Raw genomic sequence first — 27,659 nt, 5'->3', positions numbered from 1 at the left:
TAGCTGCATTGTGTTGAGGGGATACGGTCTGATTAGGTACAGTGCACATGTAGATGGCTATGGAATGGTTGTGACACTGCATCATTTACATGTTAGGGCAGCTTTCATGTTGCATTATGTGGTCAGGTGTCAGGTCCAGTGTGGGCTGCTTTGGGGTATGAGCATGGTCCATTCTCTCAGGCACTCGCAGCCCGGTGAAGTATGCATCTCTCGCCCCCCATCTCAGCCAGGTGAAGTATGCATCTCTCCCCCCATCTCAGCCAGGTGAAGTATGCATCTCCCCCCCATCTCAGCCAGGTGAAGTATGCATCCCCCCCCCATATCAGCCAGGTGAAGTATGCATCTCTCCCCCCATCTCAGCAGGTGAAGTATGCATCTCCTCCCATCTCAGCCAGGTGAAGTATGCATCCCCCCCCCATCTCAGCCAGGTGAAGTATGCATCTCTACCCCAATCACCTACCCACATCACATTTCCATGGGCCTAACAAGCAACTCACCGAGAAGCCAGGATCTCTGCCCTGCATGTCGCTCCATGTAGCGTGGTATCGTGGAGTTCTGCAGGACCATTGAATCATGGGTTGATCCGGGGCAATGTGTGATGATCTTGTTTGAATCACATACCATTTGCACGTTGATTGAGTGGTATAGCTTACGGTTGCGGCACGCTATCTCCATGGCATGTGGGACCACCAATTCCACATGGGTGCAGTCGATGGCGCCAGTGCAACCAGGGATGCCGGCCAGTGAATGGAAACCAACCTTATTGTTTGAGATCTCCTGGGCAGACCGAGGTAAGTAAATGTGGTCGCCTGTGAACTTCAGGAGGGCATCAAGCACTTGGTTCAGTGTACGTGAGAATAATGGTTGTGATATGCCATGCATGTGCCCCACTGTGTGCTGGTAGGTGCCTGTGGCCAGGAAGTGGAGCACAGACACTACCTTCAGTAGGGGTGGGATAGCGGTGTGTGATTCAATCAGGCTGACAATGTCGTCATGTATCAAATCCACAATGGTGGTGATGGTGTCCCGGTCCAGACGGTACAGGGTGTGGATCTTCTCAGGGGTTAGGTTGAATGGACTGGCTCTGATGCGAGGGATTAGGGGCTGCCTGCGTGGTGGCACTGGCTGCACTGGTGGGGCATGCTGGCCCTGCCTCGCCCTCCTTCTCCTCCTGCATCTCCTCTGTGCTGCCAGTTGTTGTTGTTGTTGTTGTTGTTATTGTTGTTGTTGTTGCAGCAGTTCCACAGCAATCATGTCCTCTAGCCCCAGCATTGCTAGTAGTATTGGAATCATTGTGGAGTATGACTGGGTGTGGGAAGGGGTGGGGTGTGCTCCTTTTGTGCTGGCCCAGTCTGTATTGCCTCCACCTGTGCTGATTGTGCGCACCTGTGGCAGTTGGGAACACTGCACATGGCCGTTTACGGGTGGTCCGCGATGCCGGAATTAGCTCCATGCCGGTAAGGTACTTTTCGGGCTTCAGTAGGGCGTTGTTTGCATGTCCGCCTGACTTGTGATGTTCCCCTGTTTGCGCCATACCGGTATTTGTGGCATGGATGGTCGCGTGCCCGCTCTCCTGGGGCTATTGACGACACCGTTAATTACGGTGCCACTAATAGCGGCTAATCGTTTCCTAATCGGCCGGAACGGTAAACGATGCCGGTATTCCTTTACCGGCATCGTTGTTCACTTACTGCCCGGGTCGTAATGAGGCCCTTAATGTTTTCCAGTAGTTTGCTATAACTACATCCCTGAATGCCTCAGTATGGCTTTTTCTTGCTGGAGGGTTCTCAGGTATCGTGGTCCATGGTACAGGTTTCCTCATCTGCTCCATTTGAGTGGAAAAGAGTCTGGCAGCTCTTTCCTGGTCCTCAGGCATCTTTTCTCTGCTGCGTGCAAGTGCCCATGCCAACCAGCCTAGCACTGGTCCAGTATATGGCTGTATGGTAGGTCTGGTACTTGTCCCTTGTGTTTGAATATGCGTGCTGGGTAATACAGCCTCTGTCGTTTCGTTCTTCAGTTCCTCTTGTGGTTTTCTTGCTCTGGTTATGTGCGGGAACAGAAAGTCTACTAACATATGTGTCCTTGCGGAGAGTTTTTCTGAGGCCGCTTCTGTTTTCTTAAGGGCTTCTGACATGACTGCTAATGTTGGTCTTTCTTTTAATTCTTCTCGTTTTCTTTCACTATTTCCTGTGAAGGGTTTTTCAGTAGCAGTCTCATCTTCTCTGCTGCTTTCGTTTGAGGTTATGTGGTCATTGATGCTCAGCCTGGTTCTTGTGCATTTAGTGTGTGTGTGCGTATAGTTGTCAGTACTTTTCCTTTATTCTTTTCGTGCCGACCCTGTCTCCGGCTTTCCTGCACATTCGTTGCCATAAGTGTGTGTATATCACTATTAATCACATTCATTTCAAGTTCATTTACTCTAACATCAGATTTTCTAGGGACTGGAATGACTATATGCGGTCTGGGTGCTTTTGTGGGTTTCATGCGTGTATCATCAGGTGGGTGCACTGAAATCGGAACGCAATAAAAAATGCAGTTCTGATCGTTAATGACAGTAAAATAATGATAAATACAATGCATAAATACATTATACTTTGATATGTAAGGTGACAGCATTTTCTTCCAGAGAAGCAGGGGTGCCTCTCTGCTTGTGGGAGGACAAGGTTACTGCTCTGGTCCGCCATCTCGATCATCCGTCAAATGTCCAAGTTATTGTTCCCCCACCTAATGTCATTCTTCGAGTTCTGTGTCAAAAGTGTCATGTGCTTCACAAGTGTCCCCTCTCTTGCGAGTGACGATTGCCTCTTAATACAGGATACAGTTCCTTTAAAATAGATTAAAATAACACTTCGATGAGTCACCTTTACTGTACGTGTTCAAAGTACGTGAGTTCCCAGTCCACCCCCCAAATCTACTTCAATCCTGAGGACCTGTTGGACACTGGTCAGTATGAAGTAATAGGGAAAAAATTACAACAAATATGACAAATACGGTTCTTGACTCTGCTCCCTCAGTGAAAAGTTTCTTCAGAATCTCCTCAGATAATCTCTCTGATGGTTGGAAAGTTCCACTTGGAGCATGATTCCACGCAGGAGCATTCCCATTTGTGTGACATTAGCTGGATCTTTGATGAAGGTGAGGACGTCAACCTCGATAGGTCTCCCCACCAACTCTGGAAAGTCAGTAACTAGGCAGAAAAGGACCTTGTGCGCTAATCTGCTGTCTTCTGGTCATAGGGACATTTGTCCAGTCTTTGTTGAGATTCAGAATTATATGTTCTTTCCTTGATGTTAACAATGTCTGCACTGTCCGGTCACGTGGAGTGCGACCAAAATGATTACTTTATTTAAAAGATGGCTCAAATGTTCAGTGTTTGCTGGATCTCGAAGGAATGTTAACATATCATTTGTTCTCACGACAATAGATGGACAGTCTTCGATTATGCGAAAGAAAAGTGTGTTGATGAGCTCATCTATTTCCGCCTGTGTTGGGATCATTGGATTCTTTCTCACTGTACTCAGGGAGTATAATAAATTGTTCGGCAATGACAGTAAGCAGTTGTCTTATTATTTTTTCATTTTCAGGATCTTGGAGAAAATCTGTGACACTTGGTAATCTCCCGACAGGTGACGGGTATGATCTTAACACAAAGTTAAAATAGGTGACCACGTCCTTTGTGATGTCTTTACTGTGGGACACCATAAGTGCTTGGATGAATCGGTATGCTGTATCCATTTTAAATTTAAATTTCGTCAATCAAGGTTTGTCATAGAGATTTTCTTGAGAGTGCTTCAGTTCAAAAGTTCAAGTCAACAAAACATGTTGTGGCTATTACGTGCAATTTTCTTCTTCACCCTGCAACTAGGATGCACAGAGTGTCCGTTTTTATGTTCTTATCCCCTTTTTTGCTTAGAGGACGTGTCCAAGTTAAGCCACAACTTGCAAAAGTTCTTTGTCTTTACTATGCTGGTCATGTGTCCTTCTTCCTCGTCACGTCCTTCTTCCTCGTCATGGATCTCATCTGCACGTGCTGTGGTTTTTCCCCGTTGTCTGTAGTATCTTCGTGGTGGGGTGCAGGCTCGGTGGCTCCTCCGATGTATGGCTTGATATCACCAGGAAGATCCAAGCTCTTCTTCCTTGCAGCTTGACTGCAGATGGAGTGACGTCTTCAACTGTGAATGGTCTGTTGAACCATGGCTCGTCCCACTTTTTCCTTGTGTGATTCCTCACCAAGACAGCATCTCCAGGGAAATCGAGTGGAACATGTAAACCTTGAGCTGAGTCTGGTGTAATGTCTCCTTCTGTGTTCTGTGCTGCCCTGCACCCTTTTTGTCGTCGCTTCAGCTGGTCTGAAATTACAGTAAGGCAAGATGTCATGCAGTTCAGGCTTCCCATCTAGCTCTATCTCAGGGTGTTAGGGGAGTTCTCATTCTTCTTCCTGTGGCTATCTTGTGTGGCGTAAGATGATGGTCAGAGCCAGGTTGGTTCCGAAGAGCATACAGTGCCAGAGGAAGGCAGTTCAACCATCCCCTCTTTAGAGTAAGCTTCAACTTGGCTATTCTTTCCTTTAACAAGCCGTTGAGCCTCTCACAGACCCCATTACCTTCTGGATGATACGCCGACGAGAACTTGAGCTTTATACCAAGCAGCAAGCTAATCTGCTCAAAGACTGCATTTACAAAATTAGCCCCATTATCTGATCTCATGACTTCACACCCCCCACCTCCCACCTGGGGAACACTTCCCTCACAAAAAATGTGGCTGCACAGGTAGAGTTTGGGTATGTACATGGACCTGCTTCTATTCATCTAGAGAATGGACACACCATAACAATTAAATATCTGTACACGTTGCATACTTGAATCATGTTGACGTAATTAAAATTCAAGTGCTGAAAAGGCCCATTTGGCTTGGGGATGACTCCTCTCATTACTTTTAATTTGTGCCCAGCGGTAAATAGCTGGCAGATTATGCAGTTCACCATAAAGAATGCAACTTGCTCAGCTAAATTCGGTATGAACCAGTCTTCGGCGAGCGTTGCTGCTAGATTCTCCATTGTCATGTGCGCCGGGTAATGCAACTTTTCTAGCGCTATTTTTAGTAGGGCATTGCTGGTTTACAAGTGCTGTCTTGTCACCACAAGCTGTCAGAGGGGTTTAAAGAACACCCTCAGCGTTTCCACAAGTTTTTCTCTTCCTGTGGTGCCTCCCCTTGGAGCTCCATTAGTTGCATTTGCCCAAGATCGTTATAGGCTTCCGGTGTGGTTCGTGCAACCATCATTCTTTCATGGGTGCACGCTACTTCTACTTCCATAACCATCTCACTTTTGGATGCCATACGCTTGGCTTCCGTGTCTGCTGCATGATTTCCACGTGAGACAAATCTGTCCCTTTCGTGTGGGTGGCGCATTTTATAACCGCTATGCCCACTGGGAGCTGTAGTGCCTTTATCAGCCTGTCCAATAAGGCTGCGTGCTGCAGTGGCATGCCGTCCGCCTGGAGGTAGTCCCTCCGTTTCCAGCACGCTAACCCTGCATGCACTGTTGACGTCACACAGGCGGAGTCACTATACACCGTTATTTCCTGGTCTGCGTGATTCTCAATGGCGAGTATCAACGCCAATAATTCTGCAGCCTGTGCTGAATAGTGAGATGGTATTCGCGCACTAACAAGTAGTTAAACTTCTCCATTTGCTGTGTGTTTCATCGCAGCGACGCCTGTGTACCTTTGCCCATCACTTTGGTCGATTCTCGAAGACCTGCCAATAAAGACGATCTCCCAAGGCATTTTCTTTCACCCTGGGGATTTCATCATAGAATTCTTCATAATTCGTGCAGTCATGTATCGGCTCTCCTTTAGTGACTGGTTCTGCTATAAACATAGCTGAGTTCACTATTTTACATCGGCTTATTTTAATCAATGGGTTTGACATTATCACTTCATAGGCAGAAGCTCTCTGATATGTTAATGTGCCCTTTGGTTTCTCTAAAATGGCAAATAATGAGTGCTCGATGTATAACGTCCTGGAACATCCCATTACAATTGTTGTCGCTTTCTCTATGGCGAACGCTACGGCAGCTAATCTTTGTTTGCATGGGAAGTGGCCTTTCATTACTGGGTCCAGGTTCCCACTGTAATATGCTAAGGGCTTGTACCCCAGCGAGGTTCTTTGAGCGAGTACTGCCGTCATAATGCTGCCATCTGTGTGCGAAAACAGGTAACATTCCTCTGCATAATTGGGAATTCTGAGAACTGGAGCTGTACAAATCGCTCTCTTGAGTTCAGTAAACCCTTTCTCCATTGTCTCAGACCATTCAATGTTTTTCTTTATCACTTGGGCCTTCTTTAGGGTCTGAAGAAAAGGCTTAGTATAAGAGCTGTAATCGAAAACCCATGCCCTAACATAGTTGCACAGGCCTAGAAAGCTCTGCATTTGCTTTACCGTATTCAGTATGGCTTCAGCCCTTTCTGGGGTCACCTTCTTGCCTTCATGTGAGATTAGCTGGACTATGTACAGCACTTCCTGTTGACAATATTGTAACTTTTCTGTGTCAACCTTATGACCCTTCTCAGCCAGTATAGTCAGTAGCTGAACAGAATCGTGCCTGCATTGCTTTTCTGTGGTGCTGCAGATTAGGATGTCATCCACAAACTGCAAGACAATACTTTCTAATGCAATATTGCTTAAATACATCTGCAGGACTCTGCTGAAAATAGACGAAGACGCACAGTACCCCTGTGGCAGCCTTGTGCTTTTCAGACGCATTTGTCTGAACGTGAATGATGTCAGATCCTGTGAGTCACGGTGCAACGGGATTGAGAAAAAGACATTTTTCAAGTCAATCACTGTGAAATATTTTACCTCGACGGGTATATTACATAGAATTGTAGCCGGGTAAGTGACTAAAGGGAACTCGGCTTCAACAATATTGTTTATTGCTCGTAAATCCCGAATTAAATGCCAAGACCCCCCCTTTGATTTCTTGACAGGATAAACTGCCGTATTACATGGTGATTCTGATGTCACTAAGATGCCCATGTCCATCATAGCAAAAATTGTCTTAAAAATCCCTTCACCTGCCTCTCTGGACATGTGATATTGTCGGACTCTCAGTAAAATTGCTCCTGGTTTTAGTTTAATTTTCACTTCTCCCACCCCCTTCAAGAGGCCTACGTCATAGGGTCCTGTAGTCAATACTGAGACAGGCACTTTAGCTGTATCATCATCAAAATACTCTGGACGCTTCAGCGCCAACATCATTCTCTGAGGCACTTCTCTTTTGATAATTTTTACCCAAAAGATGAGACTTACTTCCACCATTATTTCTCCTGTGTCTGATTGTTCTTCAAACAGATCATCATCGGTGACGTCAGTCACACGATACCCTTCTTCGATGGCGATAATCGCGCACCATTGTCTGCCTTCATCATCGTACCCATCAACCAATACTACTTTCTCTCGCACTGTTGCTGCGTGTATCATCAAGGGAAATACTTCCCTCCTCCTCATGCATTGGTATCCGTGGTCTAAATAAAAACTCATCAGTGGTTCTCATGGTTCTGTCTGCAAGGCTGGCAATCCCGCCATAAGCACACGCATGCCATAAACTTTCTGGCTCCAATGGTATGGCCCTCATGGCTATGTGTCCTGAATATGCTCTAATCATTTTGCATACATTTGAATAGTGCATTCCTGGAGTGGAGCATACTATGCCCTCCTCTGTGAACGAAATTGTCATGTTCAACTTTGTCATTAAGTCTCGACCCAAAATGTTTACTGGGTCTGACGCGAATACAATAAAGGTACATTAATTTCGCACTCTCCTATGGAGACTGGGAGTACATCTGTAAAGGGAACTCGACTGTGAATTCCTGTAAAACTCTGAGTATCTATGGCCTCGCCGGACAAGGAAAACATGCCTTCACATATGCACGAGCGTGTTGCACCCGTGTCCACTAGGAAGGAATATTCTTTACCCCCTATAACGACATCCATCCTAGGTTCCCTATGAGGGTCTGGTGTCACTGAGAGGTTAGAGCACATCAGGGTTCCCAGTGAGCTGTCCTAGTTTATATATAAGTTTGGCCCACTGTGCACTTGTGGATTTTCCCCATTCCTAGTGTTCCTTCCCCTTCCAGGGTTCAGGGTCTGTGGTAATTGTGGTGGTGCCTGTTCCGATTGTCCTTGTGGAAAATTCCCCATGTTTTGTGGCTGCACCCCTTGTTGCGCTCCTTGCGCTTGTTGCTGCACCGTGTGACTCTGTGCAATGCCCTGTTGTAAAACTACAGGTGGATTCGCCGTGCCCTCTCCCATTCCTTGGCCATTCTGCATCATGCCTTGACTTCTGCATGTGCGCGCCAAATGCCCTGTCATTCGATACAGCTAACATACTGGCGGAGGTCGGATTATTTGTCCATTTTACATATCCGGGTTACCATTTTGCACATTTTAAAAGCCTCCTTGATTATTTTGGAAACCTCCCTGATTGCTATGCCATCCTCTAAATCCTGTTCCCAGTGGGTAGAAACCTACGTTACCCCGGTTATTCTGTTGTGGATTAGCCACCTGCTGCATGATCTGTTCAGCTGTGTTAGTTAGCATGGCTCCTTCAAGAGCATACTTTGATCATTTCTTTTGCACCAGCTTCACTTCCTCACCCTTTCGAGTTGCCTTCTTTTTGTTATTCTTTTCTTGCAACAGTCTACAGTAATGTGCGAAAGTCAACTGTATTTCAGCCCACGGCTTAGCCTCAACTTGTGGGATGTTTTGATCCACTTTTGCTCTGCTATTCCGCATCACTCTGCTATGATGGTGCCAGAAATAGCAAAATGGCTGCGAAAACATTGTGCGCGCCAAAATCCATAAAAATCACGCTTCTCAATGCACAAAATATGGCTGCCCAATCTGCCACACATGTTGTCAGTGGTGGAACAGAACTCTCACTACCAGAATTTGTCATTGGGCCCCAAAACAATTGAAAGTGGAGTACAGAAGGAAAAAGAAATGCTTTGCTAAATGAAACCCCAAATCTTGCTTTAAATCTCTTTTTCTTTATTGCTGAAACTTCAGAATGCCGGTACAGAACACCATCAAATATTCAAAATTCTTGCTGGGTGCTATAATTCACTTAGTTGAAGAAACCATTGTGAACTTACAATGTCTTGGAAAGCTGAGAGCATGAGGAGATTTCCACATCAAAAGTGGCCTGTCTGTGGATCTGTCAAAAATCTCTGTATAGCAGAGGGCTGCTGGGATGACAACTGTCAGGGGCCTGCTTGATTAAACTTTAAAATGTATAAACTGAAATCAAATGTTTACAATCTAAGAGGCCTGCTACTGATAGTAACCCATATTATAATTGTTTTGATCCCATGGTTTAAAATCCTGAATGAGAATTCTAGCTGTGATTTGATAAAACAAGTTTGTTTTGTGCTAAGGAAAAAGCCCACAGAATTTAACAATTAATTTAAAACTGGCTCAAAGCTGCAGAACTTGAATAACAGGTTTTCTCACAGAAGGAAGGTCTTTCCCCCAGCAGGAAATCACAGAGAAGTGTGAATCACATGGTGGGAAAGAACCTGGTCTACAGAGGCAAAAGGGAACAATGGCCAGCTCCAGCTCAGGAAAAGCGAAGTGCGAAGACAGTCGTAAATGGCCTCTGCGAGGAGTAAACATGGGGGATGGCACCTGGGCTTCCAGGGAGAGACCAAAGGGTTGGAGCTAAATGACCAGTTGTTGCTTAACAATGACAAAGGACACATTTTAAAAAGACTGATAACTTACTATGTAAAATTGTGAAAAATATAAAAATAACAGCATTGTTAATGTAATTTCTGGATGCACGGGTGAAGAGGCGCCAAAACCGTGTGACACGTTCTGGACAGAAATGGAAAGAAATATGATTTTACGCAAAATGTATTTCCACTAGAACTGTGAAATATTATGCCCATGTTAAACACGCACACTTGCAGAAATTTGCTTAAAAATTGGACATTGTGTTCCGAGTGAAAAGGGCAAAAGTCTGTGAAAAACAGAGACAAGATCCCACAGCTACGGGGTTTTGAGGAGTAGCTGCTAGGTAAAATATGTAATCTGTATATGTGATTTTTAGAGAGGTTGCACTTGTGGAAATATGTATTTTGCAATAAGTAATTTTGTGTTCCAGGGGCTAGGGGTGGATTCTTAGCCTCATAAAATCACACCATAAAGATGACTCTCTGTTTCTCTCCTCCTATCAAGGCAGAGAGCAGACTCTGACCCAATCACCTTTCAAAGGGGCAAGCATAGGCTAATCCGGCCCACACTCCTCCTTTATCATAGCATAAATAGAGACAGCTCACCACACATAAGGACAAACAGATTCACTCACTATCCGGATGCTGGCGGAGCACCCTGATGCAGAACTCTACATCTTCCTTGCTCCAGACTCTAGAAACTTGGCAAAGCAAAAGGCCCATTGCATAGCTAAACCATTCTCAGCTAGGCCTCAAATTCCAGAACAGAACCCCACAAGCCTAAGGTGAAGCAACATAATACAGCCGGGCTGTGCTGTGCTGCTTGCCTGCCGAAAATAAATATCCTCAGAACCAAGAAGGGCAGATCCAGTCCAGTCCTGGGCCATGCTGTAACCAGAGCACCTTACTGAGGTTGTCCGTCCGATGTGCCCAGCCGTCTTTCCTAAGCCAGATCCCATCCCCTGACCAGAATTGACAGTTCCATAAAAAACACTTATTCAGTGAGTATAAATAGGAAGAATTGTGTCACTATCATATGTTCTTTGCATAGTCTTAGCCTTATATTAGACCCATCCTATCTTGTATTCAAAATCTGTATTGTAGGAGTATCTGTGCATTGTCTGAACCTCTCTCCAAACCATCCTATCTTTTCTCCATAACCAGTATTGTTAAAACTATCCCTGCCCTGAACTTTGTCTCATCTGAATAGGGCGAGTTCCTTAGCCTGCAGTCACCCTGATCAAGTGACTGTGTTCCTGTGGGGTATCTAAACCAGATTTTATAGAAGGGAGTCATTTACTTCTGACTTAGGATTTTGATTTAAGAATATCGTCATACTTTGGGGTGAGTCACCATAATATAAAACTTTTTCTGATTTTTAAAGAGGGAAAATAAGGCACACTTTTTTGACTATACATAAACCGGTACGGGAAACACTAATCTGATATTTGTTTTCCTTCTTTTTCCTTTTCCATTTCTTTTTTCTTCACAGAATAATACTATTCGTTTTCTCTTGATGATCCATTGCAACCTGGCAATGGGGAACACGTGTAATTAGCCTACACATTACCTACTGGTCGCACAAGAACATTGCAACACAGATGGATGAGAAACACACTAGTGATGATGGAGGCCAATCATGAATCTCACCACGTGGAAAGACTGATACAAAAGCTGGAACTCTTGCAGAAATGCATGTGTTATAAATACAATTGTATTCTACAAGCCATAAGAAAAATACCTAAGATTTAAGCCGGATCTAAACCAGATCTTACAGAAGGGAGTCATTAACTTCTGACCTAGGATTTTGATTTAAGAATATCGTCATACTTTGGGAATAATACTATTCGTTTTCTCCTGATGAACCATTGCAACCTGGCAATGGGGAAACACGTGTAGAGGTTTTTTATATAATTGAGGAAATAACAATAATTTGATTGTGAATAAAACAGTTCAAGGTATTTTTGTTTTGACTGGAGTAAAGGATATAACAAGCTGAAGTTGAATTAATGTGAAGACAACACTATGTCAATAAAGTTGATTTGTATCACCAGCTTTGACTCACCCAACGGAAATCTTTCATTTGATGACTTTTAGGAGTTGGCGCATTTGAGTGACTCTTCTCATATACCCATTATTGATGCATCTAGCTTGTGTGGTAGCCACACAATTCTATGGGAACACTCATGCTGACAACCCCGCAATTTCTATGAAGCAGAAATAACTCATTTTCTTTTTACCATTTATATTGAAGTCGCCAAGGTTGAGCTTAGACTGGCTACAAACACACATTTTAGAATCCTTTAGTGTAAGCAACCTATCTGTCATTTTAAAAGCGCATTCCTGTTTTCCCTGCTCGTGCCTATCTCAAAAAAACAACCTCCACTAAAACGTCTGTAACTCCCTAAAATGTCAACTTTTGCTTGTAGCTAAGATTCTACCATTATCATGATTATCGCCCAGTGAAAAGTTTGCCACGAAATTTCGTTTTGGGGAAATTTTGACACGTATAAAACAGCTTTTAATTGCTTCCGACTCGACTTTTAAGATTTCAAATGTTTTCTTTGGATTAACTCATTGCTTGTGTTTGTGTGCAACTATCCAAAGCGGCTCCCATGAGAATTTATAACAATTTCAGCAATTTTGATCATATTTGTGTTTTTGCCCAGTCCATTCTAAAGATAACTTAAAAAGCCATTCTGACAGCTTGACAGTCAATTCCGTTTTTCTCTTATGTTTTTTGGGGGAAAGTGGGATTGTTATTCTATTTGAATTCTCCCATTCCTGAATACCTGCTCTCTCCTCCTATCTCTTTACATTGCCTATTGGCGGTTGAGGGGTGTGCAGGGGGAACCTCTCACCACAGTGGTATCTAATCTTAACCACATGAAAGTATTATTTTCTGTGCTGAATTGTTTTGCTCACTACTTACTTCTCATGTATTAAAGAGATTATTCAGTGTTACATCACCACATTGTTGATTGTTGTATACCTATTAACATATTGTGATTACATTTTAAATACATAAATAAATATTTACCTTTGCAAACCAACCTGATTCTTGGTTCAGTGCGACCGGGGTGTTCCAGGAGAAGGGCGTGAAATGATTGGTATATTGTTCAGAATAAAGAACGTTTAGACAAAAATAAATAAGGATTTCAGTTGTGCACTACATGCTAGGCGTTGACTTGGGTGTGTGCTGGATTGAAATCCCTTACAGCTTGCGGGCTCGTCCGGGATTCTGAATTAGACATACCACTTGTGACAGTCTAACACAGCGTGCTAACTGACGGGGTACATACACCTTGTTGGGCTGCCATCCTGTGCTACACTGTAAAAACACCCTTCAATAGAAATACTCAAAGAAGTTGGGCCTGTTTTGCAAAAGTAAAAGTAACCCTGAGATAAGTCAGAAGGAAATTAATATATCCGGAATGGCGACCCCAGTGGAAATCAATATTGCAAAGGAACACTTACTGCACAAATTGTTTGTCAGGGGTGAATGGGTAGAGCAGGAAGAGAAAGTATGGCTGCAGGAAATCAAACAACAAGTCACTGCCACAGAATTAGATACATGGCAGGACCAGGGTCCATTACACCAGGCACTTAGTGAATTGTATATGGCCCCAAAAAGTAAAAGAAGAGCAATGTAAAATTGCCAAAATAGCAGCTTAACTATACCTCCACACTGGAGTAATACAGGAAAAATATGCCGAAAACCTAGATCTGGCAAAGAGGCAAGTACAGTCCCTAGAGAAAACCCGAACTGATCTGGACTCTGCAGAGCAAAGGCTACAACACAGCCAAGAATCAGAGAGAGAAACCAGACAGTACCTGACAAAAGTAAAGGAAGATCTGGATCTCCTGCAGCAAGAGAAGGTAGGGCAAGATTCCAAATTACTGACACTGCAAAAAGAGTATCAAGAAAGGTTTGATTCTCTACAACAGAGCCAACAAAAGCTGGAACAGCAATTAAACTATAATAGAGCCTGCGCAGGGCAGATAATTGCCTTAGAAAGGTAGATTGATGAACTAAAGGAGGAAAATAATAAATTAATAGTGAAGGATCTCCACACTCAAACATATTTTGATGAAGAGCGCCAGAAATTATGTGCCATTAGACAACAAAGGGACGACCTGACTGCACAGAGGGGCACTCTAACTCAGGAAAGGGATGCCTTAGGCCAGGAGGTCAGCCATTTAAAATCCAAGCGAGCTAGAAGAAACTCACCTGGCCCTTCAGGGACTGGGTGAACTCAAAATAGACTATGAAAAGCTGTTAGAGCATACCAGGAGTGTGGAAGATGCTCTGGCAAAGAATAATCAGGCCAATAAGGATCAGACGCAGGAGGTGAGTCTCCTGCAGCAAAAATTGGCCCATACTCCCAAGGTAGGCAGGAAGCATAGAGAGACAATGAGGCTCTCTGTGAAAAAAATGACAGGCTCCATAGGCAGATAGCCATGCAGGAACAACTCATAGAGACTAGTAAGGCCTTAATAGAGGAAAAAAAGGGTCAGAATCTTGCATGTCATCAGGGAGTAGGAGCTGAAAGAGATGAGGTCAGATGGGAGAGGGAAAACCCTGAGCAGGACCTCAGGAACCCTAGCATCAGAGACTTTAATCCCTTCAATTCCATGGACTCTGCCACCCCCGTGTCCACTGGCTCATATGAACCAAGGGCCACGGGGATGGTAGACTTCAACCCAATGGGAAATATGGGGCTAATAGGTCAGCGTCTCCCAGAAATGGATGGGCGGGCGTCTATGTACAGGTTCCCAAGTGCTAGGGCCATCTTCTCTGATCAGGGAGACTCCAGTGAGGGGAGAATCAGAGAACTGGATCCTCAGAAATATGACATACCAATAGATCAGGCAGTAGAATTTGGTGGCGAATTCCATGAGACTAGGCCCACTAAGAGCATACTAAAAACCTCTTCCCAGCTGGAACATTGGGGGGGTACTCAACCAAACCTGGGAGCAAAGAAGAATCAGAAGACTCTTCTGAGCCCCACAGGTCCCAAGAAACTAGGTCCCCACATTCTGCCAGCCATTTCAAAGCTCGCAGAATCCGGGAGAGTCTAGAAGATCAGACAGCCCTCTCTGGCAGCAGTGCCTCTGAGTCAGAGGATGAGTGGACCAGGGTGACCTGAACTAAAAAGACTAACAAAGTTAAGAGAGCTTTACTCAAGGATCCCCTGAAGCAAATAAAAGTTATTAGGAGCGTCATTAGGCCCTACCACAAGAATGCCAAATATTCAATTTGGGGACACCTTGAATTATTTGAGCAGATGATGGAGACTTTCTACCTGAAGGACAGCCAAAGCTGTATTCAGTATGTAAAGTGGACATTTCACCGGAGTACTCAGCTTCTTTGCGGGGCTGGAGGATCAGAACCATTCCAGATGCCTATAGGGCGGCCATCCTGAAACATTTTGCTATTCATAGGAACCCTCAAGAGGCCCGCAAGGCAGCCTACAACTGTACAATGTACAGACAACCAGGCCCCACAAGAATTTGTACAGGAATTGAAACGCGCTTTTGCGCAGACCACTAGAAGGGTGCGCACCTACAGTAAGGAATTTGTGAACACCTTCTTTCATGCTCTCCCTAAATGCATTATGACCCAGCTAGTGAGGGACTTTCAGAAGAAAAGATCACTGCACTGGGTCATTGAACAAGCCACGCGCATCTACGAAGCCACTAGAATGTAAAAATATTAGCAAAAGCCCCAAACCAACCAACACCCCTGCTGCTGCTAAGGTGGCGGAGGTGAAGGTTGCCACACAGAATCCGACCAACCCCAGACCCAGAAGGCCCTTGGGCCAATCCCAAACAGGGAGTCAGGGAGGTAACCCCACAAATGGGACCCCTAACTCCCCTGACTACATCAGCCTACGCTACAAGGGCAACAGACCAATCCTGGGCTATGTGTGGACTCCCTCAGCCCAAGAGGGGGATCCAACCAGACAGCTGGAAACCCAGGAAACCTCCCTCCTCACTTTCCGAGGGGGGCAGTAATCCCCCAAATTCTGGACCAAACTTCTTTCCCCGGTACCCGCCAAACTTCAACCCCCAAAACAACCCATCCTTCTTTCCCCACTTTCCTGAGCCCAGACAGCCCAATCCGAGAGAGGGGAGGCCAAGGGTGGAGGGGTACCCGAGCTATCCTAATCAGTGGTATTATGCAAGAAGGTATAGTTACCCTTCCCGGGATCAACCCAGGGTAGACCAGAGGACCCCATAACAGCCAGAGCGGGAGTCCCAACTGGAGCGCCAGGTCCAAAACATGGCACAGGATCTGAGTCGCATGCTGAGGGCTCAATAGAAAGCTCAGATGAGCATGGCGGCACACAACTCCTCAAATCCAGGGTCTGGTGCTCCAGAAGAATGACGGGGGAAGAACCCTGACAACCCACCGGTTCCCAGGGAGGAGGCACAGGGGGAAGGGAAGTGTAAAGCCTTAGAGGAAGCTTCCTTCCCCACTTGTGAAAAGCCCCTGGAAACACAGGAACCGGAAACAAAATCGCCTGCCTCCAAAAATCTGCAACCCAAGGAACAGAGGGTGGGTAGGAGAAATAAAGAGCCTAAAAAGGCCCATTTTGTGGAGGAGGTGCAAATCTTCCAGTTTGAAGGAGAGGGGTCCTCAGAGGATTCTGGGAAAAGGATCTTCTCCTTCAGGGATGGGGGAACTCCTCCCTAAGAAAAATGGGTCCAAAAGATCCAAATCCAGACTGGGTAGATGTGGGGACTGAGTTAAAACCGCCCATTATCAAACCCCAGAATGACCAGCACAAAAATCCCCTCGTTCAAACTCATTCTGGTGACTGCCTCCAAAAAGGGGATCAGAACCAGGGGAGTCCAAAACTTCCCCCATATCTAGCTGTCACCTTTTGCTTACAGGTTCCCAAGTTCCCAAACAGAATCCTGCCCAAATCACCTGTGTCAGTATCCAAAGCAAAGAAAGTAACCCATCGATTGGCCAAAAATGTGCATTGAGGAAAAGGAGGGAAGATTTTTTGCCCCGGTCCAAATACAGGGGCAATGTACAATTTTGGCACTAGTGGACACTGGATCCCAAGCATACCCTTCTGTCAAAAAGGGCGTTTGATCAGTTGAATTCGGGAAGGGGGGAGAAATACCAAATTCCTCTCACCCCTCTTCCTGGACAACTTCAGAACTTCGATGGGAAGGAAATTCCTGTCGAGGGGACTGAGGATTTAGACATTAAAATTGGGCAACACAAGGTCATAGTTGTGACTCCAGATCGCACACCATGTTTACTAGGGAATGACATCCTGCGTAGATTGTCTCCTCTCATAGATTGTGTAAACAATGTCAGATGGACCCAGACTAACCGACCAATAAAATTGAGACATAGTGTCAACCAGCACTCCCCCCCCCCAAGGCCCCTCTCAAGGTGGCTCTTCTGTCTGGTCCTGGTTTGTTTGGATGGTTTTGATGAAATTGTCTAAGCAAGCGAGGTGCATGGATGTACTCACAAGGCTCCCATGTCTTGTCTTGGGGACCATTACCCTTCCAGTCTACTAAGTAGTATAATTTGGATCTGACGTACTTTGAATCCAGGATGTTTTTAACTTCAAATTCTGGCTCCCCCGTGACTACTATTGGCTGCGGTGGCATTGCTACCCGGGTCCCAGGTTGAACAGGTTTAAGAAGAGACACGTGGAACACAGGATGAATCTGCATGTTTGATGGAAAAGCTAGCCTGACCACCACAGGATTTATCACGGAGGTAACAGTGAATGGACCCAGGTATCTTGGACGGAAAGTTTGGTTTCTTTTAATGGACACGTGTTTAGACGCCAGCCAGACTTTGTCTCCCACTTGGTAGTTGGGGGACTTTGCTCGGTGTTAATCAGCAAACTTCTTTTGGCGATTCTTAGCTTGAAGTAGGTGTTCAGCTGCCCTTTTAAAGGTTTGAGAAATGGTTGTGTGCAAGGTTTTGACTGCTGGCATTTCCAGGGTTGTAGGAACGTCCAACTCAGAAGTACGTGGGTGCCTGACATACATGGTATAAAAGGGTGTCAGCCCAGTGCTGGTGTGTAAGAAATTATTATAAGCATATTCAGCTATCCATAATAGGTCGAACCAGCTTCCTTCAGCTTGGTGTAACATGCAACGCAGATACTGCTCGAGCGTCTGATTTGTCCTCTCAGTTTGACCATTCGTTTGGGGATGGTGACTGGTGGATAGCCGGATGATGACCTGGGCCATAAGGCAGCATTTTCTCCAGAAGTTAGATACGAATTGAGTACCTCGGTCTGAGACCAAAACTGAAGGAAACCCATGGAGCCGTAGAATGCCTTCAAGAAATACCTTTGCCAGAGGGGAAGCATTTGGCAACCCCTTAAGAGGAATGAATTGTGCCATTTTTGAAAATAGGTCCACGACCACAAGAATATTGTTAAACCCTTGACTGGGTGGTAAGTCAGTAATAAAATCGAGGGACAACATGTGCCAGGGTGCTGGTGGGATTTCCAATGGTTGTAATAGCCCAGCCGGTTTCTGCTTGGATGACTTGTTTTGAGCACACACTCCACAAGATAGGATGAATTGGATAATGTTTTTAGGCCACGTGGGCCACCAATAATTTCATTTTACCTTGGCTAGGGCTTTAGCGATTCCGGGGTGGCCCTCGATCAAAGAATCATGATAACCGTGCATGACTTGTTCTCGTAGCTCTTGGTTTGGTAAGAATAAACGATTCCTGAATTAGGGCAACTGATCGTTTATCATGTAATGTTCTCCTTGTGCACTCCACGCTTGCTCCGGACTCATCAGGTTTTGGATTTCTTCATGTAATTCTTTCTGAGTTATGGTTGCTGTGATTCCTTAGAGCTTGTCACTCAGGATGATTGCTATTTGGTCAGGAGTCTGAAAACCTTGCTCTTCCACCCCCATAAAGGAAAGGGCATCGGCCTTCCCGTTTTTCACCCCTGGTCGAAATGTAATCACATAGTGATATTCAGCAAAAAAAAGAGCCCAACGTAGTTTTCGTGAGGATTGGACCTTTGCCGTTTTTAGGTACTGGAGGTTCCGACAGTCAGTTATTACAGTGATTGTGTGTCTGGCGCCTAAGAGGCGAGGGCCGCCATGCCTTAAAGGCTGACTTAATCGCCAGGAGTTCTTTGTCTGTGATAGCGTAATTGAGTTCAGGGAGTGTGAATTTACGCGACCAGAAGGCAACAGGGTGTAACTGGCCCGTTTCGGGGTCCTTTTGTGAGAGGACTGCTCCCATAGCCATGCTTGAGGCGTCCGTTTGCACCAGGGATGGGAAATCAGGGCGAGGGTGGCGTAAGATTGGGGCAGATGTGAATCTTGCTTTGAGTTCCTGGAAAGCTTCCTCTGCTTCTGTTGTCCACTGGAACTTTTTGTGCTTTTCCTTAGCAATGTCGTGATGGGATGCGCGATTAGCGAAAATCCTGGGATGAACCGGCGGTAGAAGTCTGCAAAACCCAGCATACTTTGAACCCCCTTGAATGAATTTGGAGATGGCCAGTTCAGGATAGCATTCACCTTGTGTACATCCATTCGGATTCCATTCAGGCTGAGAATAAAGCCCAGGAATACCACCTCGGAGACGTGGAATGAGCACTTTTCGAGCTTGACGTAGAGCTGGTGTTGACAGAGTTTCTCCAATACGGATCGGACGTGTTTAACGTGGTCCTGCTTTGATGCGGAATATACTAGAATATCGTCGTATGCACACTAGAGCACAGACATCAATCAATTCCCGTAGGACATCGTTCATGAAGTATTAAAATGCTGCAGGCGCGTTGCAAAGGCCAAAGGGCATTACTTGATATTCGTATAAGCTGTATTTGGTGCGAAAAGCGGTTTTCCATTCCTCGCCGTGTTTTACGCGAACAAGGTGATATGCCCCCCTCAGGTCTAGTTTTGTGTAGATTTGGGCATCTTTTACTTGATCAAGCAATTCAGGGATCAGTTGCAGGGGGTAGCGTTTTTTTTACGGTAATCTGGTTCAGTGTGCGATAGTCAATGCACGTTCTCAAGTCCCCCTCCTTTTTCGGTACGAAGAATAGAGGACTGGCTGTTGGAGACTTCGAGGGATGGATGAACCTGTTGGCCAGGTATTGGTCAATATAGGCCTTCAGGTTCTGGTTTGCACCAGGTATGGGAAATCAGGGCGAGGGTGGCGTAAGATTGGGGCAGATGTGAATCTTGCTTTGAGTTCCTGGAAAGCTTCCTCGGCTTCTGTTGTCCACTGGAACTTTTTGTTGCTTTTCCTTAGCAATGACGTGATGGGATGCGCGATTAGCGAAAATCCTGGGATGAACCGGCGGTAGAAGTTTGCGAAACCCAGCATACTTTGAATCCCCTTGAATGAATTTGGAGATGGCCAGTTCAGGATAGCATCTACCTTGTGTACATCCATTCGGATTCCATTCGGGCTGAGAATAAAGCCCAGGAATACCACCTCGGAGACGTGGAATGAGCACTTTTCGAGCTTGGCGTAGAGCTGGTGTTGACAGAGTTTCTCCAATACAGATCGGACGTGTTTAACGTGGTCCTGCTTTTGATGCGGAATATACTAGAATATCGTTGTATGTACACTAGAGCACAGACATCAATCAATTCCTGTAGGACATCGTTCATGAAGTATTGAAATGCTGCAGGCGCGTTGCAAAGGCCAAAGGGCATTACTTGATATTCGTATAAGCTGTATTTGGTGCGAAAAGCGGTTTTCCATTCCTCCCCGTGTTTTACGCGAACAAGGTGATATGCCCCCCCTCAGGTCTAGTTTTGTGTAGATTTGGGCATCTTTGACTTGATCAAGCAATTCAGGGATCAGTTGCAGGGGGTAGCGTTTTTTTACGGTAATCTGGTTCAGTGTGCGATAGTCAATGCACGTTCTCAAGTCCCCCTCCTTTTTCAGTACGAAGAATAGAGGACTGGCTGCTGGAGACTTCGAGGGACAGATGAACCTGTTGGCCAGGTATTGGTCAATATAGGCCTTCAGGTTCTGGTTTCCTGGTTCCGTGAGTGCGTATATTCACCCACAAGGGATTTGTGCGCCGGGTATCAGGTCGATTTGGCAATCGTATGGTCTATGCAGTGGCATGGTATTAGCCTGTTCTTTCTGAAAGACATCTTGAAAGTCCGGGTATTCGCTTGGTAGGGTGCCGATTGCCACAGTCGCAAGCGTGGAGGTTCTGGTGTCTATTGGTTGTTTCTCTTGGCGATAACATGTGTGGGCGCAAGTCTCGGGAAAGGCCAATTCTTTTGCTCACCAATCGATTCGAGGATTGTGAGCTACCAACCATGGCATTCCCAAAATCAACCAGAACTGTGGTGCCTTTATGAGGTTGAAAACTATAGATTCTTGGTGTCCATCCTGGCACAGAAGGGTTAAAGCTGCAGTGCATTGGGATACTGGACCAGAAGCTATGTCCGTGCCGTCGGCAGTAATAACAGTGTCGGTGGTTGATTTAGGGTGTAATGGAAGCCCCATCTTTGCCACAAGATCCTGGTCGATGTAATTCCCAATGGCTCCACTGTCAATGTACGATCTTAATGCGTGCATCCGAGATGGTTGTTGGTGATTGATCAAGACCACAGATAGTGCAAAATGGGAGGTCTGTAGTTCACTTTCTTCGCTTGACAAGTGGACCCCTACACTTGCTGGGCTGGGGAGTTTTCCGATTCCTTGATGGTATCTTCCTTGTCCATGGCCGCTACCGTCCTCCTCGGTGGCTTCACAGGGCACTCTTTAAGGAAATGACCTGACCTTCCACAGTACAGACATAACTGCTGCTGTCTCCTTTTATCCCTTTCCGCTTTAGTCAAGGGGGATCTAACCCCCCCGATTTGCATTAGTTCTCCTGAACCTTCCGTTGTGCGGGAAATATTATCCTTTGAACGCACATAAATAGGGCGAGGGTCTGGTTCGATGTGCTCTTCGGTCCTGCAACCTATGATCCAGTTGAATAACAAGGTCAATGAATTCTGAGCAGTCTTTCGGGGGGTTCACTACTTGTGCGAGAACATCCTTGAGCTCCCCCTGTAACCTCTGATGAAAAAACGTGGTTCTCTTCTCCACTGGCCATTCTGCTTCAACTACGAGTCTATTGAACGTGGCTATGTATGTTAATAGGTCTTGATTCCCTTGGCCTAGGGACAGAAGTTCGTTGTCTAATGCCTGCACATAAGTACGACGGGTGAACAGCTTTTCCATCTCCTGCTGAAAGCCCCTGAAGTCATGCAGCAAAGGATCGTCTTGGGCCACAAAGGGTACAGACCAGACCGTGGGGCTACAATTCAGGTAGGATAGCACAAAAGCGACCAGTGATTGGTCATTCAGCAAGGCCCCTGGTCTACAGAGGAAGTGCAGGTGGCACTGGTTCATGAACGTTGCAAACCTCTTGGGATCCTCTGTAAATCGTTTGGGCGCGGCCAAAGGAACTGCCCCGGGAACGGTTATTTGAACAGGATTGGTTGATGGTGCTGGCATCGAGGGCACGCTTCCCGGCAATGGTGCATGCCCTGCTTGTGACTGGAGAAGTTGCCGGCTTAAATCATCAGTGCGTTCTTTGGCTACTATCAGCTCTCTCCTCAGGGTGTTCGTCTCCTGCCTGGCTGCATGTACTTCGGAACGTAGCTCCCCCAACATGTGGGCTAACTGGTCGGTTTCTGATGTTTCCATGACACCCAGGTGGATTTTGATGTGAAGCTTTGCGTTCTGTAACGCTCACCTGGTATCCATGGGGACGTCACTCAGCCTGTTCTGATCTCTTACGACCTCGAACCCTTCCCTGGAGTCTACTCGACTGGAGACTGGGCCTGAAACACAGGATTGGTAGAGTTTAACCCCCTATTGTCTCTGTGAGCTTGAACCCCTTCTTCCCCGGGGTCCAACCCTTCCCTTTGATCCACAGCTCAACCTGTTTTCTTGGAAAGTGTACTCTCCGTCCTGCTTTCAGGGCAGGGGCGCGTTGATTGATGCAGGCTCGTTGTTGCCTAGTTACTTCACTGGCAAGAGTCTGACAGGTAAGTATAATGAGACTTTTGAACAGTTCTCTAACTTCGTTCCTTTCTTTCCTTCGATGATGGCCGGCGTCCGGGGATGGCGACGTGCTGCTGAGATGAGTAGCGCTGAAGGTGAGTGAGAGCGCGATGTGCAATGCAACCCTTTTGTGTATGTATTGAACTGAGTTCTTTTTCTGTGTCTTTTAGGTGTCGCGATGTTTTCAGCGTGGATGCCGGTTATGAAGAAGAAATGCAGTGAGTAAGCGCGGTATGCGGCGCCTCTAGATGTTTCCACGCTAACCTGGAGTGTCTTTTCTCTCTTGCAGATGGATGAGAAGTTCCGGAGACAGAGTTCCCCCAGTGTGGCTGGGATTCAGGTAAGCGTTTGAAGCTTGTACAGTCTTTAAAAATAAGCAAAGATTTGCTGAATGCTTACTAATGCCTTTTTTCTGTTCTTTTCCCTTTTCCTTAGGAAGCAGCGTGCCGGGATGGGAATGACACCGCCGAAGATGCCCGCTGAACAGAAGGAGCGATGAACGATGGGCAGAAGCGCCGCAAGGTAAGGCTGTTCCTAACAGTGTTCTTGTTCTTGCAGGAGCTGAGCGCAGAAGAAATATGCAGGCCTACTGGAGACCGATCCGAACACGGTGAGTGTCACGCTGCAGGTGCAGAAAACGCAAAGCATGCTTCTCAGCCTGGGCGTGGCTTAAATAGTCTCTGGGTATCCCAGGTGTCGCTGGGCTGAACCAGACCCAAAAGACTAGACTGCACATGCAGTTCTGGGAACCAAAATATGTGGGGGCATCCATCTTGTCCACATCAATGCACTACAAGTCCAATCCCCAATGTTATCCTATGGGAGTGAGTGAGTCTGGTGCCACAAGCGCCAAGTCTGACTCCAAGTGGGTCTTTGGAGGGATGGAGAGGCCCTTGAGGGCCATGTAGGTGATTGTGGCCTGGCTCCAGCCTGACATCTTGGAGGGCTGGGGACATGAGGGGCAGGAATCATGACACAAACGTGATGGGGAGTTCTCTCTATTTCTGAAAATCAACGTTCCTTCCAGTCTAAGGTGGCATTCCACACTGGAATGAAACACTCTGAAATTCTATACAAATTCACAATCATAAAATCCCATTTCTATAGTCCAAAAAAATGAGAAATCAGCTCAAAGCTTGGCCGATATTCAGAAAATTGGAGAGCAGTTGTTCATCCCTATTCAGTTAAATGAGGGGAAGGACTCTGTTCTCGCCCGAGTGCGTGTGAACAATGGTAAGAGCTTCATCAGCGAGGCTATGTGCCGCAAACTCCCAAAAGATCCAGCCATTCCCACATTTAAACTGGTAGACAAATGGGAAATGGACCTGGAAATACCCAATTCCAAACATCTCCTGCTTCATAGGCAACAAGAGCATAGTCCATAATTGTTAGGTCGTGCGAGATGTCCCTGCTGCATGTTATTTAGGCAGTGACATTCTCAATCGCTTTGCCATTAGTTTGGACCTAATAAACTTCAAAGCTTGGTCCCGATTAGCGGGTAATCCCATGGACTTTGATGACCCAGAGAAAGCATTTAGCTCAGCTCAATTGCTGCCATATGCAGTTGAAATTCAGATTGGAGAGGATTTCACCATCCCAGAACGGACCCGACAATTCTCACTGGAAGTAAAAATTAAAAGAGGACAGAAACTGAAAAATCCTGACGCCTATGTACATCTAAATGCTCATTTCCAACAGCAAGGGTTGGGGGTAAACCCAACGCCATTAGTCAACATAGAACACGACACCATTCAAATAGAGGTGGATAACAGCGAACTAAAGAGTATCACTCTGGGCGCAGGCACCATTATTGGAATGGCGGTTAATGACCGACATTTTTCCATAGATTTAGGTAACAAACTGTTAGGACCAATCCCCAAGGACTGTTTTGACAGTGATAGCGATGATAAAACAACACCAGGCAGGATCTTCACCCGGCATGGGGGAATTTCCTGGTGTACTCTTCCTGCCCTTATGGTAAGGAAGATGTGACCTGTGACTTCAGGCGGGATGAGGTGATCTTTCAAGTCCACAAGGACTGCCTTCCCCACCTGAAGCAATCAGTCCAAATCAGCACGTTGACCAGGGACTTCTCCACCCAGCTGGAGGAGGCCGCTGAGATAGCCAAACCAGAAGTCTTTCCTGTGAGACTCTGGAGCAAAAGCAAAAATGTAAACAATTTTTCTTAGATTTTCAAGATCTCTTTGCGGTGGACTCATATGACTGTGGTCGTACCGACATCCATACAAGAACAATTCCCATGGACCCTGGAATGACTCCAGTGTTTGTGAAGCAATATCGCTTGCCTCTCACATCAATGGAGTCCCTTATTGAAATAATTAAGAACCTTGAGTCCCGTGGGATAATTCGTCCAGTCCACAGCACCTTCAATAATCCGGTGCTGGGGATTTTGAAACCTAACGGCCAGTGGAGACTCTGTGCTGACCTCAGGGATCTCAACAAATGGTCCCATACTTCCCGATGGCCTCTTCCCTACATAGACCAAGGGCTGGCCCAGATCCAGGGGTCGAGGGTATTCACTGCCATTGACCTGACCAATGGGTACTGGACTGTACCCGTCAGTAGGGAGGCCCAATACAAGCTGGCCTTTACTTTGGGTGGCAGCAGTACATTTGGACCTGGATTCCCTTCAGATACATCAACTCTGGCAATTAATTTAACATCATTCTACATAAGACCATGCCCGACTTGGGTGAAAGGGGTAACCTGGCCTATGTAGACGATGTTCTAGTCAAAAGCTCAACTGTGGAAGAACACATAGTGGAGATCCATTATGTTGTGACACAGTTGAGGGCTGCCGGAGCAAAATTCTCTTTCCAAAAGGCACAGTGGTGCAGAACCCGTGTCAATTTCTTGGGGCATGAGATCACTCCTCATGGTCTCTGTCCCCAGGAAAAGAAAGTAGAAGCCCTCCAGAAAATAAAAGACCCCACAACTCTGCGGGAACTATGGAGCCTCCTAGGACTAAATAATTACAGAAGAAAGTTCATCGAGGATTATGCAGATATCACAAGACCCCTGATCCATCTGTTGAAGGGGGGGTTCAAGTGGGAGTTGGGTCCAGAACAAGCCGAGGCAGTAAGACAACTCAAAAGAAGCCTCTCACAAGCGCCTTGCCTAGTTTACCCTGTCAAAAACAGGGAGTTCTTCTTGGAGACAGGGTTCTCAAATACATGCTTGACTGCAGTATTATATCAAAAGCATGACAAGGTCAATAAAGTAATGTCCTATGCGAGTAAGATTTTATCCTCCGTGGAGGAAAAATTCAATGATTGTGAGAAGACACTCCTGGCAACGGTGTGGGCATTGAAGAACTACCGCCCGTTTATCCAGGCGGAACACATTATAGTGGAGACTCCACACCAACCTTTGAAATGCCTTCAAAGTGACAGAATCCGGACTGGAAATGTGAGTAATTCCCGAATGACTTCCTGGATTCTGTCAATGCAAGGCTTTCCTGTGGAGGTCAGATATGTCCAAAACAAGAAGAGTCCACTCACGCAAGGTCTTGCTGACTTGCATGATTGTGCCAGAGAAAACTGTCTCGAGGACAAAAGTCTTAAAATCAAGGACAACATGGAGGCATACCTTAATTCCCCACACAAAGTCTATGAAGAAGACAAGTGTGAGGGAATGCTCACTGTCTATGTGGATGGGTGCTCCTACCATGTTGACAACAACGGGGAAAAGGAACTTGTGGCAGGTGTGGGGAATGCATGGGTGAATGATGCCCCAGAACCCTCCGCTGGGTACAAAATCGGTCCCCGAAGTAGTCAAGTGGCAGAGCTGATGGCTGTGCATCAAGCCATCCTCAATGCCATCCAACACCAACTCCACAAACCGGTCATAATCACTGATTCAGATTATGTACGGAACGGGTTTGTGAAGCACCTGGTTAACTGGAAAACCAGAGGCATGCTATGTGCTAATAATAAACCCTTAAAACATGTGAAATTAATACAAAATATTGATGATCTGGAAACCTCAAATGGGATGACCATCTACTGGAAAAAGATCAAGGGTCATTCTAAAGTAGAGGGACCAGACAAAACTGGAAACGACCTAGCTGATCAGCTGGCCAAAACTGGAGCCATCCAAGGGTATCTACTTGAGATTGAGTCCCCGTTGGGGGAAATCCAGGTCACTGCTATCACTAGGTCCCAGACAAATGCTCACAATGTACTCTCAACTGCACAATGGAGTAAGATGACCCCAGATGCTGATTTGATTACGGCTCAAAAAGGGGATCCAATAATTGGTACGTTTTATAAACACATTGAGGACCCTGAGAACTTTGCCCTGAAGGATATCGATTACATTGGGAAAGGACCTCACAGTGTTGATGAAATGTCCAAAAATGTTCTGGATCCAAGACGGTTTGCAGGTAAGGAGATCTATAGCTGGCCACGACCAGTGGGTGGCCCCTACCTCATTCCAAAGCCTGATGCTAAGTCACGCCCATGATGCGGCCACAGCTGGTCATCAGGGGTATCATAAAACACTAGAAATCTTGCGAGAGGTTGCATACTGGCCACACATGGGGCAGGACCTCCACCAATACTTGAAGGGGTGTCTTGTGTGTGCAAAATTTAAGCCAACATCACTCACACACCATGCTCCTCTTGAAAAGAGGGGGATGACACTGCCTTGGTCAGATTTACAAGTCGATTTTATCGGGCCTGTGATTTGCTCCTCTAGGGGGAACAAGTACATGTTAACCGTAATGTGCTTGTTCACTAAATTGGTGGAATGTCTCCCGGCCCCAAATTGCAAGGCAGAAACAGCAGCTTCTCGCGTTTTGGACTACCCCAAAGGATTGAGTCAGACCGAGGTAGTCACTTCACTAGTGAAGTGATGAC

This window comes from Ambystoma mexicanum, chromosome 4q (genome assembly GCF_040938575.1).
Source record: "Ambystoma mexicanum isolate Mex_15411 chromosome 4q, UKY_AmexF1_1, whole genome shotgun sequence".
In the NCBI taxonomy this organism is placed as follows: Eukaryota; Metazoa; Chordata; class Amphibia; order Caudata; family Ambystomatidae; genus Ambystoma; species Ambystoma mexicanum.
This window is presented reverse-complemented; position numbering follows the sequence as displayed.